We start from the raw sequence: 9,214 nt of genomic DNA on the forward strand, positions 1-9,214 counted from the left end.
CTCTGAGGGCAAGACAGCCTGCAAGTCATGTCCTCTCAGTCAGACAGGGGGAGGTATACCTGGGGCAAAGAGTACAGCTGATTGTTCAGGTACTTAAATATACTTCCCCTTCATAAAGAAGATTTTATTTTTTTTTTATTCATTTATGTTCATATTTTTTTAACAAACATTTAACGACAACCAAATAATGAAGCATTTTTCAAAATTAACACAAATTTAATATTATTACGAAAAGAATATTTTCCATATACACTAACAAATTATGTCCTTTTTTAAACTCAAGCCTAAATGGTTCTTTATGTTAGTTCTTTGTGGACCGGGTACATACTCATCAAATGGCAGAAAACCCTGCATTAAATGTCCTAGGGGGAAATACCAGACAGGGTATGGAAGAAGCAGTTGTGTTCAATGTGGTATAGGTTTGACAACATTATTTGAGGGTGGTTCGTCTTTTCTAGACTGCAGTACAAAAGGTAATCATCTAGAAAGGCATTATCGTACTTTAGAAGTTTGTTGTAAACATTTCCTCATAGATATATTTAACGTTTTTTTAAAAATGAGCTTACTTGCGTATGTTTGTTCCAGTTACTTGTGCTGCTGGGAATTTCTTTGATGTTCGCAGACACCAATGTCTGCCTTGTCCGGTAGGCACCTATCAGCCAACTGCTGGACTAAACTTCTGTCACGCATGCCCAGTCAGTACCTCTACAGACTTTGTTGGATCCACAAACCAATCTGACTGCAAAAGTAAGATGCGTGATTTCTCATAGAGTACTTTCAAATATTGATCAAAGTCAAAAATGGACATAATATCATTAATAAGCGTTTTCTACCTTTCTGAAGATCAAAAATGTGGTGGACGGATTGGGAAGTTACAGGGGTACATTGAAAGTCCAAATTTCCCAGGCGACTATCCAAACAGTATTCAGTGTACCTGGAAAATCAAGCCGGGGAAGAAACGACGCATTCTTGTGATCATTCCGGAAATATTCCTACCAAAAGAAGACCAGTGTGGAGATAAACTGGTCATGCGTAAATCAAGTGAGCATCTATACATGTATCATGAAGGAATTTCATGATCAGGAAAGATAATTCAAATCAAGATTTACTTTTTGTTGTAAATGATATGAAATCAAAGGTGAAAAATTAGTTACCCTCGAATGGAAATTGTCAATTAAATATTTGTTGTGTGTCATCTCATCTTGTGATTTTTCTTGATATATCTTTTGTCTTTCTTTGTTCCCATGAGCAGGTAAACCATCCTCTCTTACAACATATGAAGTTTGTGAAACTACAGAGAAACCTAGAGCTTTTACCTCTCGGAGTAGAAGATTGTGGGTCCAGTTTAAATCTGACTCTAAAAATACTGCTGGAGGTTTCTCCATTCCATTTGTAACCTATAACGGTAAGTCTAAAGACAACATTGAAGTTTTTTTATACCCCCGCTCCGAAGGAGAGGGGGGTATACTGTTTTACCCTTGTGTGTCTGCCTGTCTGTCCGTGTGTCTGTGTGTCCGTGTAGCTGTGTGTCTGTGTGTCTGTCCGTAACAAATTTTCGTCACAGTTTTCTCAGCAAGTACTCATCACAGATGCTTGAAATTTTAACACAATCTTCTCTAAGGCATGCTATACGGTGGGATACATTTTTATTTAAATCCAATGTCAACTTCCTGTTTGTTTGTACATCTGTCCGTTTCATACGTTCCAAATTTTCGTCGCAGTTTTCTCAGCAACTACTCATCGCAGATGCTTGAAATTTTAACACATCTTTTCTGAGGCATGCCATACGTTGGGATACATTTTTGTTAAAATCTGATGTCAACTTCCTGTGTGTCTGTGCGTCTGTCCGTTTCATCCAAAACAAATTTTCGTCACAGTTTTCTCAGCAAGTACTCATCAAAGATGCTTGAAATTTTAACACAATCTTTTCTGAGGCATGCCGTACGTTGGGATACGTTTCTGTTAAAATCCATTGTCAACTTCCTCTTTGTCTGTACGTCTTTCCCTTTCATACATAACAAATTTTCGTCGCAGTTTTCTCAACAACCACTCATCGCAGATGCTTGAAATTTTAACACAATCTTTTCTGAGGCATGCCATATGATGGGATTCATTTTTGTTCATATCTGATCTCAACATCCTGTTTGTCTATGTGTCTCTCCGTTTCATACATAACAAATTTTCGTCACAGTTTTCTCAACAACTACTTATTGTAGAATTTCTCAGCAACTACTTATCGCAGATGCTTGAAATTTTAACACAATCTTCTCTGAGGCATGCCATACGTTGGGATTCATTTTTGTTCAAACCCGATGTCAACTTCCTGTTTGTCTGTGTGTCTGTCCGTTTCATACATTACAAATTTTTCGTCGCAGTTGTCTCATTAACTATTCATAGCAGATGCTTACTTTTAGTACACTCTTTGTTGAGGCAAGTCATATGGTGGGATTAATTTTGAAATGAATCTGAAGTCAACTTCAAATTTTTCTGTGCATCTGCCTGTAATTGAACTTGTGTAAATTAACATGATAGTTGTTTATCTACATCAGAGCGGGGTATTACTAGTGAGCATTGGCTCACAGATTTCTTGTTTGTTATGTTATGCACAATGCAGACAATTATTTCATGCTTGCTTATTTCAGAGGATTATCAGCCTTTAATTGAAGATATTGTGAGAGACGGAAGATTGTATAGCTCTTACCAACATCAATCAATTCTGAAGGTTCGTTGACTTCTTTTACTCTGTAAAAGAGTATCATTTCAATCCTTTAAAGTTTTGACTTACCGCTCTTTATACAGGATCTATAAAAGGTACCATTTAGTATGCATACTAGTATATTATCCCAGCGTGTATAAATATGAATTTATATTAAGTAAAAGCGTTTTTCCTTTGGCACGGGCTACCATTTTGGCTTCACAGTATATGTATATACACATTCGTTGGCTGAAGTTTATCTATACACGTAGATCTGTGATTTTTTAAATTGAAAATCATAAATTTAGTCCAGCCTCTAGCATTATTTCGATGCTTGTCAATCATTGTTACTGAATCCTCAAACGGTACCGTAATTGTGAATATACAATGTACCAAAGACTTCAAAGTACATCTTCTCCAATGTCAGGATACATACTGATCTCTCTGTTCTGTTATGACGTAACATTATTGTGTTTATCTCATATTGGATTTCTTCAAACTACATTTCATACGACGAAAGACGATTGTTCATGTAAATATTGCAATTGCTTTACAGGACAGGAAGCTGCTAAGCGTGTTGATGGAGGTCATTTCGCAACCATATAACTATTTCAAATACGCCAACGCGTCTCACACTATGATGCCGACTTCCTTTATCCAATTGCTTACAGAGAAAGTCCAGCGATTCTTTTCCACGTGAGGAATAAACAATCTGTTCTGGCCTTGGGCTACTCAGACAATGTAGGCTTGATTTGACCAAACAAATCCATACTGAAGATTTGAAAGTAATTGTTCTTATCCATTATACTGCTGTCTTAAGCTTTTTGATTTAAGTTCTGATACAGAACACATATCAGAGAAAGACTGGAATGACTTTTGTATATGGATCTTTGTAAATTAGACTTATCTAATTGATGCAATTGCATCGAAATCGGAGGATTTTGCAATTGCAGGCTTTGTTTATTTGTTTATGTACATTGTAAATGCTCATTACATGCCAAATTAATATTTATTTTGTACTCTTAAGTATTCTTTGATAGATTTTTTTTCTACAATTGTTTTCATGTTCCCTTAGGATACACGATGAACGTGATGTTTGCTTATGATTATATTATTTTGAATAGTTATTGTTTTCTTTCATTTTTTTAGTCCATGCTCTATTGCTTAAAAAATTGCGTTTTAGAAACGCTTCGACTTACGAAATATTATTATCTTGCTTTGAAGCCTTTATAAAAAGAACAGCTCGTAAAACTAAACGTACCTGCCACACCTTTTACTTTGATCTACCGAGAAAACGTCATATAAAATATATTTAATTCGTGTCAAGAAAAAATAACTAAACTATCATTGATTATACATGTGTACACTATTTTAAAAAAATTAATATAAGAATTTGGGAACAAATTTCAAATACACAAGTACATGTATATGGAAAACATTATTTCAATTGCTTTGCTATTCTGAGCATATGAGCATCAGAGTATGTATATTCACGAGAGTGATTTTAATGTTTGTGCCAGCCATTTGTATTGTGATTAATTAGAATATTATATGTAAAGCTCGTTAACAATAAATTAAGACTTTGAGGTTTTTTATACTGCATTGTTAATTCATTATGCAATGGAGAAAATGTTGGATCACTGTAAAAGTTTTTTGATTTGGTGCACCGAGATATATAACCACGGCCGTGTATGACTTTTTACGGATAAAAAAAAATTACCTCTTTTAAACGTGGTATTCACATATAAGGTCGAGAATTCTCTAAAATGCATTATGAAGATAGCGAACAGTATTTATGTTCAGAGTCCATTTAAACAATACAAATCAGGAGCAGAGCAAACATGGACCTAAAAAAAACAGAAGTCTCTGTTGAGACTGTAGCTCTACTGGTTTACACTTATAACAAAGGAAGAGAAAAAAAGCAGTTGAGACTTGAAACTTTAAAATAGCAATAAATAGAGAAATGATCCTTGATTAAGTCTTTGTTGTGGCGATACTGCAATAAGACTACAACTGTAAGAGTAGCTTTTAATAAAATTTTACAGAATTTTAAATTTTAGTTACCGTGGCAACATCATTCATCAAAATAAATTTTTAAAAACAATAAAGACAATAATGTATCTTCGAAAAGTCTATCTGCATGCCATATTATATTATAATCAAACTAAAACTGTACTTGTCATAGCATTTGAAAATTATTTTACAGAAATTCCTATTTTTAGTTACCACGGCAACACCATTCATCGAAATCAAAAACCGATGCACAGAGTTATGTATCTTAGTATAGTCTACTTGTGTGCCAAGTTACAGTTGAACTTCGGTATCTCGAACTCCGATATCTCGAATACCATGGATATGTCGAAGTGATTTCAAATTCCCATTGCCACATATCCTTTAAGTAATTAACCTTCGATATCTCAACTTCAGATATCTCGAAGTTTTATCTCAGTTCCATCAGGTTCGAGATAACAAAGTTTGACTGTATATTGAAATCAGACCAAAACTAGAGGAGGAGTAGCATTTTGAAAGCATTTAACAGAAATTTCTATTTTTAGTAACCACGGCAACACCGTTCATCGAAATCAAAACCCTATGCATAGAATTATGTATTTTAGTATAGTCTACTTGTGTGCCAACTTATATTGAAATCAGGCCAAAAGTGTAGGAGGAGTAGCATTTTGAAAGCATTTCACAGAAATTTCTATTTTTAGTAACCACGGCAAAACCGTTCATCGAAATCAAAAACCGATGCACAGAATTATGTATCTTAGTATAGTCTACTTGTGTGCCAAGTTAAATTGAAATCAAACCAAAACTGTAAGAGAAGTAGCATTTTGAAAAATTGTTAACGGACAGAGAGACGGACAGCTAGACAGATGTAGGGACGACGGACGCATTACTATCGCATAAGCTCTCCTGGTCTCTGACCAGTAGAGCTAATCAGAGGTGGGATCAGGTATAATAGAGAAGTCAGCCTCCCTTGCTGATCAGTCACACCCGCCGGTTGCTCCTTGTCATTATCGGGAAAACGAAAAATCCGTAGAAAATTCAGTGGGTAAATAATGGTCTAACATTTAGTATGAAAAACGTCAGTCAGCTTTTAACTTAATGATAGGTTGTACACATTTTGCTGAAAAGACCACTGTATCGCCCAAAAGACTTCAAATAAGACAGTTCATTTCCTTGTTCCATCAAATTGTTCGTCACTAGCTTGTTATACCCCCCGCTTGAAAAGTGTGAGGGTATACCGTAATCGGTATGTACGTCCGTCCGTCCGTCTGTTACGCTTTGGGGTACCCATCTCTTATCCGCAACTCCTCTTATACCGCTTAGTGAAATTTAATGAAACTTTCATAGAATCTTTATTACATACTGCCATTGTGCACCTCCTATTTTATTTTTCGATCCGACACATATTTTGGGTTTCCTGGCCACAGCAAAACATGGACTTTGCCATTATATTTCATATGGGAGGCGGGGGTATCATTTAGTGAGCTCATTGCTCACAGTACCTCTAGTCTTTTTTAAGAAATTGTTCATAAATAATGTTCCTTCGTATCGAATCAACTAAGAGACATAAACTCCTAAATAAAATAGGACGAAAAAGGAATTGTCCAAATAACGTCAACTGCATGGTAATATCAGATTAAAACATGCAGTTCCGATTATTTTAGCAAGACATGGGTTTAAGTACTAGCACTGCTGATTTTATGTCGTATAATTTTAAAAGACAAACAGCTTAAACACGTCCAAAAACAGCTGTACAAAAGAGAACTTCTCTTGAATTATCAAACTAGTAAAAAAAGCATTTAGATACTAGCATAGATAAGATGAATCGAATTCACAATATTCATTTCAATTCCTACATGGATTCAATGTATATTCCTTTCAACTCAAAAAGGTAACACATTCTGACGCATTTGTTTAATATTTAGATATTTTCCTAGAAAATACATATAGGGTTAATTAATAACAAAACTCTATGATAAACAGGATGACTTAGACTTTTCTATCGTCAAATTCCCTTACTTCTATGTGTAACAATATACCATTTTAAACTGCATATGGAGTTGATTTGATATACAAAAGCATGCTCTACGTATGAAAATTTTCAGAATTTGAAGCAAGCCATTGAGAAATAAATTGATTTATACAAGGATATGAACATTTACTTCTGAAGGCAACATGGTTGATGACCTTAAAAGCAAATACGAAGTAAATAATTTTATTCCCATAAAATGTTATGGCAAATACGTCTATTTACATTGAACTGCCTTCATGTTTTTCCGTTTGCCTGATGCTTAAGAGCACACGACGGCATTGACCAATTATCAGGAGAAGCTTACTTCTTAATGGTACCTGAACCCACTTCTGTAGCTTGCAGATGTTCGTGTTTGTTTTCCTTCCAATCTGTATTGTGCCAATGGTGATTACAGATTTCAATACTTTAAACACTTCTGATAACATGTTCCAGTTTTCAGTATATTTTTATTAGATCTTGTATGTGTAAAAACACAATGCATTTTTATGTATGCATAGCTTTAAAAGGGAAAACAACAACTAAATCAGTGGACAACAAGATTGATTCATAACCAATTTTCCATTAAATAAAGAATGGAAGTTCTTTACCATGCTATATGATAGGTATTTAAAGTCTCTACAGTTAAAAAAAAAAGTAATATGATTTAACAGATCATTATTTAGATCTCAGCATTTTCAAATTCTTTAATTTCTTCTATTTCAAACACAAAAGGTATAGGAATGGGAAAGACTGTATTTTAATTCCTCCATATTTCCATATATACAGTTTTGTCAAAATTTGACAACTGCATAAAGTATGTTATTTCCTATCTAGCTTGCAACACGAGCGTTGATTGGTTACAAAGTCGGGTGTAAATATCCGTGCACCCGACTTGAGCCGGGTGTAAATAAAACGTGACGTCACAATGCATTCACTCTCTATGATAAAAGCTAAAAATCATGTTTACAAAGCATTTTTATGGGTACAAAGGAAATAAATTCGTTATCCAGGTCCAATCAAGGGTGAACGGGGATTTACCCCGGGTTGTATTCCCCGTACACCCTTCAGCCTTCGGCCGCAGGGTGTATGGAATACAACCCGGGGTAAATCCCCGTACACCCTTGATTGAACCTGGATAACTAATATTATATAACAAAGATAAAAGTCTATGTAAAAAACACATCTTCCATACAATAACTTTATTAAGTTGCTTATGTAAAATAAAATTGCTTGGCATGATATTTACAATAACATATGGTATATTGTCAATATTTTAACAATCTTTGAGCTCTAAATTGTAGAAGTCTTAAAATTCTCACGATGTAACACTATCATAAAACCCTCGACAGCATCGGTAGACTTTTTCATACACATCCTGGAAGGCTTGTATATCATCACTCTGTTAAAGTCAAAACAACACGCTATGTTGCAATCATTATTGGAATAACGGCAACCACTTTTGAAATAATGACCACTATTGAAATAATTATTTCAATTGTGGTTGAGAGTGCATTTCAATAGCAAACATAATAATATGCAACTACTATTGAAATACGACCACTATTGAAATAATTATTTCAATTGTGGTTGAGAGTGCATTTCAATAACAAACATAGTATGCAACCACTACTGAAATACGACCACTATTGAAATAATTATTTCAATAGTTGTTGAGGGTGCATTTCAATTCCAAACATAGGTTGCAACCACTGTTGGAATAATTATTTCAATAGTGGTTTGGAGCACATTTCAATACCAAACATAAAATAAAGTTCACATTTGAAATAAATTTTTCAATAGTATTGAAATAATGATTTCAAAAGTGATTTAAAAAATAATTTTGATAGTTGCTGATAATTAATACTAAAACAAAATTGCAAGACTTATTGAAATAACTTAACTTTTAAAAAATACAAGGATTAATGGTTCTTTATGTTCTCCAACATTTTTAATTCATTTATTGAGTTTACTATTAAAATGATGACTACTTGTAAATGATTATTTTAAAAGAAGTTGAAAATACATTTCAAAACACCGTTCCACCACATTTTAAACACTATTGAAATAACACCTAACATTTTAATAAACCTAATGTTACCTTCCCTAACTTAAGATTTTGAAAATCTTTTTAATGTTTTGACGAGTAAAAATTGGCTTTTCTATCTGTATTTGTAGTGTAGGTAATCCAATGAATATGAGTGACAACTTAGTTTTATACTAATTCTTTTTATTAAAAATATCTATATTTTCATCAGAAAGTTTGTACACAAAATTATCAGTCTTCTTACTTCATTTCAGTGTAGTCTAGATATTCTAATTCTATATCTACATGTATTTATGACCCTTTCCTTTCAAAATCAATGACAAAAATGAACTTTATATAACAAATTGTTTCAAAAATGCATATATTGATTGTCTGTTGGTTTTTGCCGATTCAGCCAGATTCAGTGGGAGCTTGCTTAAAACATTTGGATACATGTTTGAATTAAAGATAGGTC

At 33.8% G+C, this 9,214-nt stretch overlaps 1 long non-coding RNA gene across 1 annotated transcript; it reads right to left on the bottom strand.

Annotated features, from left to right (window-relative positions):
• Positions 1-7,163: 7,163 nt before the first annotated feature.
• LOC134252924 (uncharacterized) lies at positions 7,164-8,150 on the bottom strand. The gene is made up of 2 exons (XR_009989040.1): positions 7,848-8,150; positions 7,164-7,521 (listed from the first exon to the last, which is right to left on the bottom strand). It is a non-coding gene; the product is annotated as an uncharacterized LOC134252924 (long non-coding RNA).
• Between the last annotated feature and the right edge of the window lie 1,064 nt (positions 8,151-9,214).

This window comes from Saccostrea cucullata, unplaced genomic scaffold (genome assembly GCF_032062105.1).
Source record: "Saccostrea cucullata isolate Sc308-1 unplaced genomic scaffold, CSIRO_AGI_Scuc_v1 ctg19074, whole genome shotgun sequence".
Classification (NCBI taxonomy): domain Eukaryota; kingdom Metazoa; phylum Mollusca; class Bivalvia; order Ostreida; family Ostreidae; genus Saccostrea; species Saccostrea cuccullata.